The 11,602-nt window shown below is 45.7% G+C and overlaps 1 pseudogene; it reads right to left on the bottom strand.

Annotated features, from left to right (window-relative positions):
* Nucleotides 1–278: 278 nt before the first annotated feature.
* Nucleotides 279–4,854, bottom strand: LOC119310483 (annotated as a pseudogene).
* Between the last annotated feature and the right edge of the window lie 6,748 nt (nucleotides 4,855–11,602).

The raw sequence follows: 11,602 nt of genomic DNA, 5'->3' as shown, positions 1-11,602 counted from the left end.
CCAAGGAAATCTCCGGTTCTGATTCGTGGCTGCATGAGACGGTATACAGAAGCACCGTCCGCCGTGCTCATCTTTTAAGACCAGAGAAGGCGAGTCATGGGGCAGCAACGTCGAAAGTTGACCAGAGTAAATGTGCTCGTAGTAGAATACTGTAAGCTTCAAGCATTTTGTGTTGCTGAAGTCACTCATAAATCGCCGTTATTTAGCCACTCAATACAGAAGGGGAAATAAAGTGAAAGTGCTCACAAAACCATCGGAGCCCGGAATAAGTGAAAAGTTTATGGGAAATAAAAGGCAAAAAATATGCAAATGAAGATCATCAAAGCGTTTGATCCTAGGTAAAGGTCTCCACCATGGCGTCAGAAGAGCTCATGGGCCACCATTCTGAATCGTGAACATGCCATCTGGATCACCTTGTACTCGTCCATAGATTTAGAAGGTACTATTAATAATCTGCAATGAAGTAGATATTCTGTTTCTTGTTAGAAAAACACATGGGCACGACAATTTTCTGGAAGGTAACATTGTTTTTAGTAATAATCTAACAAGCTAATCTGGTTTACCCCGAGTTAACTTTGTTGTATTTATTATCCTCTGAATTAGAACGTACCATTATACAACTAACAACATTTGCGAGGCAATATACATATGAAAGATGATAAATTTATACAAAAACAGTCGGTAAAACATAAGAGCAATGTAGAACATATACCTTTTCCTTGATGTGAGCGAGTTTCATCTGGTTCACCTCTGACTTACACCATCCATATAAGTGAGGGCAGTCCAAAATATGAAGTTCCTGGAGGTTGATGAGTAAGCTCTCTGGTAAAGAGATGATGCTCTTGCAAAAACGAATCTCAAGTGCCTTGAGCAAAGTGAGTCCTCCTAACCATTGCGGCAGTGCTGTCAACGCATTACAGTGCTTCAAACTCAGTGATTGCAACTGTGTAAGTTGCTTCATGTTCTTTTCCAATCCCTGTAGGTTGTTCATGCATATTAAGTTGAGCTGTCGAATAGATGTGAGCTCACCCAACCATTCTGGCAGAATTTTCAATTCAATGCATTCGAGGGAGAGTGATTCCAGGGACTTGAAGGCTTGGCCGAACAGTGGTGAGATAGTCAGATCATCGCAATCGGAGATGGTTACATCACTAAGGCCAGGAAGGTGGTGAAGCAATCTCCACTGGTGCAAAGGCAACTCGGACTTCTCAACTTTCAGTTTGTGCACGGGAGGAGAAGAGGAGGAAGCAGGTGTGCTCGAGGTCGAGGCACACTCTTCCCATGACGATAGCGCGTTATCACTACTTGATATAAACCAGTGCACAGCTCTAGGAGGATACGGATTGATCCTCAACTTGGGGCACCTGTACATTTCCAGATGCTCAAGTTTAGGCAACGTGAGCTCATTTGCACCGTCCCCACTCATGGAGCACCCTGTGGTAAATTCTTCCAGGCTATACATGTAGCCAAGAAAAATCTTGTGTAGGTTGGGTAGTTGGACGAGCGTTGGTAGGCTGCTGCACAGCAGATTCCACAACCTCAAGCTCACAAGATTAGGAAGATATTTGCTTATCTGCATAACCCAGTATGGAAATATGACACCCTTGTAACCAAATATATTCAAAGTCTGCACAGTTGTTGGTGGCACTAGCTCTTTGAGCAGCGCCATGTGTTCCACAGAACTCGCGCCTTCGCCCCACCACAATGTCAATTCTTCGATGCTCTGTTTTTCCATCAACCTTATGCTGTGTGCCTCCTCTACAGACTTCACATTTACAAGATCTTTGATGCTCAACACTTGAGGATTTGCATGCTTAAGAAAGGCAAGATTGCTGCTGCTAGATTCACCATCATCTGCACGTCCTCGCAAAAAAAAAAAAAATCTGCACGCTCAGGAAACTCCCCGTGTTGCAACAATCCAAAAAGGCTCAGGATATCCAATTTGGCCACATTTTCTGGCAGGCTAGCAATGTGCATGCAGCCGCGGAGGTTCAATTTGTTGAGGTTGCTAAAACTTTCAGGCACACAAAAACAATAGTCATTCCAAGATCGGGAAGGGTACCGATACAGTCAATGAAACTTTGATTTGCCGATGGGCTGTCTGATAAATAATAACCGTGACAGTGTGAGATATTTAAATACCGGAGTTCCATGAGATTGCTCATGACCTTTGGCAGTCCTAAGAGTCTTCCGCGACGTGATAAATTCAAATACTGGAGTTTGTTAAGGGCACCCAGAGCTTTTGGTATCCTTGTAGACTCCCACCGTTGGAGCTTCCGGCCCCATGAAGAAGCATCGAGATACCTCAACTGTTTTAGTTGACCAATAGAATCAGGCAACTCTTGCGTACAATATCTGCTTAAATCTAAAACACGGAGGCATTTAGCTGGTGAAAATGCTTCACGATCAAGCTGAGAGTTGCTACGATCATGAAAATGCAGTGCCCTTATCTTGGCGAGTGGAGTCATTGATGACTTGAATAGCTTTCTGTGATCTGTCAGCCATGCATATCGGCAGGTTGGACCCTCTATACCAATTTCATCGGCCAGAACAGATCTTGCGAGATCATGTACCAGGTCATGCATGACCAAGAATTCAGTTTCAACTTGCATGCTCTGCGTCAATAGTATACATAGTATCAGACTTGACAAATCGGAACACCTTCATGCTATTACGTATTGGATATATTCTCTTCATTAACAACTAGACAGAAAAGGCAATCGAAAAGCCTTGTACACATGATATCACACTGATGTGCGCTGTCTAAAAATATAAGGACAATGGAAAGAGTAGAAGAGAAATCCATCATCGGGAATGTTGTCTTCGTACTATCTTCCATCCTGATCCATACTACCTAGCTGCTGATAGTCTTCGTGCTTTCACTATATTGCTTACTTGACTATGGCTTGTCTAGTGTAATCTACCTTCCGCTGCATGTCTAAAGGTTCATTTCTATTGTTTGTCTTCATAACATCCCTGTTTTGAAGACTTTCACATGAGCTAGCGTGTAGTTTATGTACAATGGTTATAAGTTTTTCGGGATTTTTGGTGTACTGGAAGTATCTAAAAATAATAGAGGGTACGTGTAGGTGCACACTAGATCAGATCAGTTACTCACCCATGAAGACTTTGGATGTTCAAGGAAGCACATGCCTAAAAGCTGATTAATATATCTATCACTGCTCTGTTGATTGTAGGATGATGCCGTTGGTGGCTCAACAAGTCCAAGAGCAACCCATTGGTGAACCAGAGCTTCTTTAGATATCCAATGACCTTATGGAAAAATTGCACAATAGGCAAAGCATAGCTTCAAGTATGAACCCATACTGCGATAGCTTAGCAGCAAGGATGCATGCACCTGATGAGGTGAAAATTCTTTTGAGGCAAGCACGTCCCAGAGGTCACTGTTGTTCACCGACACCCATTCATCAGATGACTTCATAGAGTCCAGCATATACCCAACAGATTGGGCTGCTAGAGCCATACCTCCACACTTCTTTGCAATGTCCTTCCCGATCATCTCTAACCGTGCTCTGCCAGTTCTAGCATCAAAGGAAGTTTTATCTTTTATGATAGCCCAAAAAATGTCATCTGTCAAGGGAGCTAGCTTGTACGGCTCCACCGTCTGAATTTTCTGTGCAATATTTTCTTCTCGTGTGGTTACTACCGCCACCACTTTGCTCCCTTCACCCGGATTTAGCATATTCTTCAATTTTTCCAACTCACGTGGTTCCCTCTCCCACAGGTCATCTAAGATGATTAGGACTTTCTTACCAGAAACGAGCCTTTTAAGGCTATTTCCTATCATCTCAAGTTCAGTAGGCTGACTATCACTAACGGATAGTTGTGATATTATAGAATTCCCAATTTTCTTCAAATCAAACGTCTCAGACACATAGACCCACACCCGAGAGTACTCTCTGAACTGTGGATCATTGAAAACCAATCGTGCCATGGTTGTCTTCCCAATGCCTCCAATACCATATATCGGAAGGATGGTGATCTCTTTTGTGATGCTCCTAGATAAACGAACCACGATCTCCTGTTTTTCCTTATCCCTCCCTATGACTTTTGCTTCTGTCACAGCCGCTGTTGTTTCCCGGTTATCCTGCATGCGAGGGACATTTTCTTGCAGGAAAGTGAAAGGAATGCGGTCTTCTGTGATCCCCTTCAGCTGCCCTCTCATATTCTTCATCTTAATGGCCATTTTCAACCTGGAAACACTGATTTGAGGGAAACACTACAAAGGCAACAATTTCAGTACATTTTGATGTTCAAAGTAATGAGACACAATTTGACAGTCCTGGGAACAAGATAATAATACATATTAATATTTAATAGAAATCAAACACCCCAACACAATGAACTTATTTTTCGCTGTTTTATAATGTAAATATGCGGTGGTCCGGAACATGATGGCCAACACTACCAACTCTTGTGTCCAAAATCTTTTTTGAGAGCAGCAAAGTTTGTTTTCTTACTAAGGACGCAAAAAGCTACCCAGAACAATTAGAGCTCAAGCACCGGAGAAATTTCGTCTTGGTTAAGTCAACTGGGTTTGCATACCTTTTGTGCAGCAGGTTCGGTGTTTACTTCGAAATCATCGATCATGTCAGAGATCTCATACATGGTGTCCTTGAGCCGCCCCAGCCACAGGCGCACCGCCGGATCCGTGATGGACTGCGTCTCAGCGTCTTTGAGCAGAGCCTCCACCGTCTCCAGCGACGATCTCATCTTCTGTAGGTCGTTTACGAAGTTCCACTGCAGCTTAATCTGGCCATTGATGGCGGACATGATCTGCTTGCTCACAACACTGATGATGGCAGAGGCGATGATGCCCCCGACATGCGCCATGGCTGGCTGCTCACCTCTCTCAACTCCTCAATGGCCTGATGGCTGCGAGGATGTGGGTGAAGGGGTAGACGAGCTCCTGGTGTGGACGATCGATAAGGTCTTATCACGCCTGTTGGAGATTGGGGTGGTTGCGCCAAGTCAACGGTCAACAACTGCCTATCAGTGACGGTGAGAATAAAGTACGCGTACAAGTTGGTGGGTACCAACAGTTGGGCTACCAACAGAAGCAACCTACGCCAGAATATCATTACCACGAAAAAGGCCCTTAAAGCATCTTCATCGGGTGGAGTTTATTTACTTATGAAAACGTTTTGTTTAGTTAAAAAAAATACTCTGTTTAGTACAAAAAATGCCGATTTACCCACCATGTTTGGAGGATGGTTAAGGACCGGCTCGTTTTAGGGGATCTATGTTAAAATAGGTCTAGCGTGTCACGTACACGTATTCCGTACTTATATAATTGTATGTGCTCATCATTATATATAGAGACGTGGAGAGGCATTGCCCCACGGAAAAACCTAAACCTTATTCTCAAACTTGGTATTAGAGCCAACCCTACCCTAGCCGCCGCCGCCGCCGCAGTCCTTTTTCGCGGCCGCCGCGATGTCCACCTCCCCGGCCGCGAGGTCCACCACCTCCTCCGCGCTCACCCTCACCGTATCCGCCCCGGTCATCGCTCCGCCCACGGCGTCGGCTCCCGTCCCCGTCCTTCCGCCCATTGCGATCTCTCTGGACCGCAGCAATTTCATGCTATGGAGGGCTCTCGCTCTCCCCAACTTCGCCGGAGTTCGCCTCCATGGTTTCCTCAATGGCTCGGCCAGGGCGCCGGCACCGACCGTGACGACAGGCACCGGTGATACTGCTCGCACCGTGTCCAATCCCGAGTATGAGCAGTGGTGGACTCTTGATCATAAGGTTCTTGGGCATCTCCTCGGTTTGATGCACGCCGAGATCTCCGCGCAGCTGATTGGATGCAGGTCGGCAGCCGCAGCTTGGGCGGTCGTGCACACCATGTTCGCCGTCGAGAACAACGTCGGCGTGCGTAATCTACAGTGCCAGATTCAGACGCTGAGGAGAGGGGACAGACCCGCCGACGAGTACATGTAGAAGGTGAAGGCCCTCGCTGACTCGATGGCCGCCGACGGCTCTCCTCTTCATGATGATGAGATCATCGACTACATGCTGACCAGGCTCGGCTCGACGTTTAACCCTATCGCTGCTTTGATGAACTTCGCGGACGTGCCTATCACGTTCCCTGCGTTTTACTCGAGTGTCCTTCACTATGAGGCCCTGCAACAGCAGCAATTGGAGCTTGAGGATTGGCAGTACTCCGCCAACGCCGTGTCCCGGCCGGTCTACACCACCAACTCCAGCCATGCACATGACTCGGGCCGCCCGAGTGGCTGTCGTCCTTCTGTCCCCTCCCTCCCGCCCGGATCGGGTGGCTACGGCCCCAGCAACAGCAGCGGCAACGGCCGCAATGGAGGAGGCAATAGCGCCGACAACAGCAAATGAAGGAGGCAACGGGGGCGGTCACACCCGACGCTGGCGTCCCCGCTGCCAGATTTGCAAAAACTGGGGGGACGAGGCGGGCGATTGTCGCAGCCGCTATAATACTAACAACCGGGCCGCCAACTCCGCCTCCACCTCCTCCTCCGCTCATACCCGCCGCACTGGATCCTAGACATCGGTGCGATCGACCACCTGACGAGTGCTACCTCTTGAGCACTGCGTTGGATTTCCCCGAAGAGGAAAGGATGATGCAGTAAAATAGCGTAAGTATTTCCCTCAGTTTTTGAGAACCAAGGTATCAATCCAGTAGGAGATCACGCACGAGTCCCTCGTACCTACACAAAACGATAGCTACTCGCAACCAACGCGATTAGGGGTTGTCAATCCCTTCATGATCACTTACGAGGGTGAGATCTGATAGAGATGATAAATAATATTTTTGGTATTTTTGATATAGAGATGCAAAGTGAAAAGTAAAAGGCAAAGTAAAAACAAAGCAAGTAATAAAGTGATGGAGATTGATATGATGAGAATAGACCCGGGGGCCATAGGTTTCACTAGTGGCTTCTCTCAAGAGCATAAGTATTCTACGGTGGGTGAACAAATTACTGTTGAGCAATTGATAGAAAAGCAAATAATTATGAGGTTATCTAGGTATGATCATGTATATAGGCATCACCTCCAAGACAAGTAGATTGAAATGATTCTGCATCTACTACTATTACTCCACTCATCAACCGCTATCCAGCATGCATCTAGAGTATTAAGTTAGAAACAGAGTAACGCCTTAAGTAAGATGACATGATGTAGAGGGATAAATTCATGCAATATGATAAAAACCCCATCTTGTTATCCTCGATGGCAACAATACAATACGTGCCTTGCAACCCTTTCTGTCACTGGGTAAGGACACTGCAAGATTGAACCCAAAGCTAAACACTTCTCCCATTGCAAGAACTACCAATCTAGTTGGCCAAACCAAACGGATAATTCAAAGAGACTTGCAAAGATAACTCAATCATACATAAAGGAATTCAGAGAAGAATCAAATATTGTTCATAGATAAGCTAGATCATAAACTCACAATTCATCGATCTCAACAAAAACACCGCAAAAAGAAGATTACATCGAATAGATCTCCACAAGAGAGGGGGAGAACATTGTATTGAGATCCAAAAAGAGAGAAGAAGCCATCTAGCTACTCACTACTAGGGAAAAGCTTATACACAGAATCTTACCAGCAGCGCTTGTTAAAATGAGGCGCTACTGCTAGTTAACAGTAGCGCGTCTACCAAAACCGCGCTACTGTTAACCCCTTAGCAGTAGCGAGACAGGAACTGAATGCGCTACTACTATAATTGCCACACCGTTCCCGACGTGCTAGGTATAGTAGTAGCGCCCTTCTAGAAACGGCGCTACTACTACCGGTTTTAGCAGCAGCGCGTTTTCCCCTCGCGCGCTGCTGTTATATCTATTCTCACCTACCCCCCCGCGCGGCCTGATTCCCTCCTCTTCCTCCCCCAATTCACGACACTCTCTCTTCTCCCCCTCGTCGCCTCCGCCTCGCCGCCGTCTCGCCGCCGTCTCCCTCGACCCCGCCTCGCCACCGTCTCCCCCGGCCCCGCCTCGCCGCCGTCTCCCTCGATCCGCCTCGCCGCTGTCTTCCCCGACCCCGCCTCGCCGCCATCTCCCCTGACCCCGCCTCGCCGCCGTCTCCCCCGACCCCATCTCTCTCCCCGCCCTCTGTAAGCACTCTCCCCTTCCGATCCCTCTTGTTAATTTGCTTAGTATAACCCTAGCTATTTAGTGCTAGTTAGTATGAACCCTAGGCTATTTTTAGTGTTAGTTAGTTAATTTAGTGTTAGTTAGTTAGTTAGTATGAACCCTTAGCAGTAGTTCCTAGGTACTAATTAGTTAGTAAGAACTAGGTACTAATTAGCTAGGTACTAGTTTATTTTTATTTATAGTAAGTTTATCTTCAGTAAGAACTAATTGAATTAATAGAACATGTTAGTAAGAACTTGTTGCTATTTTTTAGTTAAAGCAATTTTTCCCGCATCGACATGGACGATGCCTATCCCGCATCCTCGTCGTCGAGTCGGTGGAGGACGACACCTGCTTGACCAGATGGGCCATGTCCGGGACTGGGCTCCACCGGGGTGGTACTGGGAGGCGCTACCTACCGGGGGGCACAGGTTGGTGAGGAGCCAGCCTGTCGTTGACCCGAACCTTCTTTGGTGGCGGTCGCGTGGGCCGGTGACGGTCCAGAGGCTCGAGGACCCCGCAGAGGTGGTACGTCACCGTGTCAGTAAGGAGGACGCGCACGTCCGTCGCTACTTGTTTGCATTGGAGCACAGGTTCTCCAATACCTGGCAGGTTCTCCAGGGATCTCACTGGAGCAATGATCCCGTGATGGTTCCTTCTCTGTGGGTGTCCACTGCCCGCGCCGATACCCGTCGTGTGCTAGGGTTTTAGTTGTATTAGTGATGTTATATGTATGACACTATTCAGGATGTATTAGTGATAATATTCGATGATGTACGAACACGCATGAGATGATTTACTTTTGCTTATTCAATGCATGCTAATTTGTGTCCTATAAGATATTTTGAAATGTATATCTTGTGTTGCTCAAATATGATATGTGCTTGCCCAAGTGGCCGGTCATGTTTGCAGGTTACACCTCCGAGTGGCCTATGTTTTGCCGAAGTGTTGATTCATTTCCGTTCCGGCAAATTTCAGGCGCTCGATATGTCCTATTTTAGCAAAGGTCATGCCAGATTTTTCCGTGAATTTTGGCATGACTTGTGCCAGAATATGTAGGAAATATCGAGTGCCCCAGATTTGTGTGTTGAGTATCCTGGTACTTGTCTTCGATAGATTTTCGATTAATGTTTTAACGATGAACATAGGAAATGTCTGAGGATGAAAAGGATTTCGGTATTTGCAAATAATGCGAAGATGAACGCGGCCTGTGGACGGAATCTTCCTAGATGATGATAGACGCTTCAGCATCAAGCTTGATGAGAACTTTGAAGTGGATACAGTAAGTCACAACGACAAGTCTTTTTTCGTAATTAAGCATGACATATGCTTCATTTGCTTCAACTTATAATTTGTTTTTACTATTCTACTAGCGTATCCCCTGCCATGCAAGAGTTTTTGTATTGGATAAAATTCGTACTATGGAGGTAAAATTTTTTTACTTGAAGACCGAGCATGGTTATATTTTCCACACAAAATTATACAATTCAGACGACTACACCTATTTTGGATGCAAAACATGGCGAGCACTATGCAAGACTTATGCATTTGAGCCTGATATGGTTATCACCTTTGATATTCGTCCAGAAGATGATATTGAAGGTAATACCGACATCTGGGTCGATGTGCAGACGCCTCCAGTTATACCAAAATGTGAGTTTCTCAACCATATTTATGTCTTCGATATTGTTTATTCAAAAATAGTTGACAATTAATTTCTATTGATAGCTTATTTCGGTGCAAGCAAACATGTCCAGCGCTTGATAGACATGACCGTATACTGTGCCGGGGCTGAACTCAACTGTGAGGAGCTCAGTCATTATGTTTCATGGCTTGCGGATCTTGATACTGTCAAGACAAATTTTCTTCCTGGATTTAGAAATGTTAGTACTGAAAACGTGCGACCAATAGTGTTCGTACTGAACTACGGTCACATCTATTTAGGAAGGATGTTAAGATTTTTAATATTTGTCCTCAGTGCATCTTTTCCATACATTATTTTTGAAGCTAAACTTCATTGCTAAGTATGTTACCATACGATGTTCTTCAACAGGGAGTCCCGATGAATGTTGTGCCTTATGGGATCGAGACTAAAGGTACCATGAGTATTATTAGCTTACGGCCAAGATATCCTACAGATTACTGTAGTGCATTCAAGATTAGCGACGGATGCTTAATAGTGCAAGATTGGACCAAATATGTGATGGGGGAGCGCAGAGAAGTACTAGGGGCCAACAAACTGAAGCGCATCCCGCGATTAGGAGACAGGTTCATCTGCATGCTCCAACTTGATCAAGAAGAAGAGCTACACATGTTTTATGTTATTTTACCTAAGAGAGAGTAGCAAGAGTGATTAGCTAGCTAGAAATGAGTTTGAGGATGATGATGTGCTACACATTTACTATGATGATTATTATTAGCTAGTGTTAGTGGTGATTAAATAAATAATGTTGGTGGTAATTACTATGATGATGATTAAATAGCTTGTGCTGGCGGATTAGATTCAAGTGGAGGCAACATGTGGTGCAGATCGAAAGTACTACTAGTCCAAACTAGATCAAGTTTGGATTAGTAGTATACTTTTTACATGCACCACATATTGCCTCCACTTGAACCTAATCCACCTTCATTTGACACATTGGACATAATGATGTAAACCTCATAACTGGTATTGTACCAATATTTGTACGATGGAGAGAAAACCGCATAAATACACCAAAAATAAAAAAATAAAAAATGAATACTAGTAGCGATGGACAGAAAACGCGCTGCCACTAGTTTCATTAGCAGTAGCGTGGGGATGGACAAACGCTACAGCTATTTGTCCTAGCAGTAGCGCGGGTCGGCACGCGTTACTGCTAAGCAATAGCTGTAGCGCCTTATTAGTAGCGCGCCTACCCGCGCTACTAGTAAGCACAAAACCAGCGCTACTGCTAGGGTTTTCCCTAGTAGTGAATAGCTATGGACCCGAAGGTCTGAAGTAAACTACTCACACTTCATCGGAGAGGCTATGGTGTTGATGTAGAAGCCCTCCATGGTGGATGCCCTCTCCGGCGGAGCTCCGGAACAGGCCCCAAGATGGGATCTCGTGGATACAGAAAGTTGCGCCGGTGGAATTAGGTTTTTGGCTCCGTATTTGATCTGACGGGGGTACGTAGGTATATATAGGAGGAAGGAGTACGCCGGTGGAGCAACAGGGGGCCCACGAGGCAGGGGGCGCGCCCAGGGGGGCACCCCCACCCTCGTGACCTCCACGGCTATTCCTTGGAGCAGGGTCCAAGTCTCCTGGATCACGTTCGATGAGAAAATCACGCTCCCGAAGGTTTTATTCCGTTTGGACTCCGTTTGATATTTTGTTTCTTCGAAATACTGAAATAGGCAAAAAACAGCAATTCTGGGCTGGGCCTCCGGTTAATAGGTTAGTCCCAATAATAATATAAAAGTGGAAAATAAAACCCAATATAGTCCAAAA

Source organism: Triticum dicoccoides, chromosome 5B (assembly GCF_002162155.2).
Source record: "Triticum dicoccoides isolate Atlit2015 ecotype Zavitan chromosome 5B, WEW_v2.0, whole genome shotgun sequence".
In the NCBI taxonomy this organism is placed as follows: Eukaryota; Viridiplantae; Streptophyta; class Magnoliopsida; order Poales; family Poaceae; genus Triticum; species Triticum dicoccoides.
This window is presented reverse-complemented; position numbering and strand designations above follow the sequence as displayed.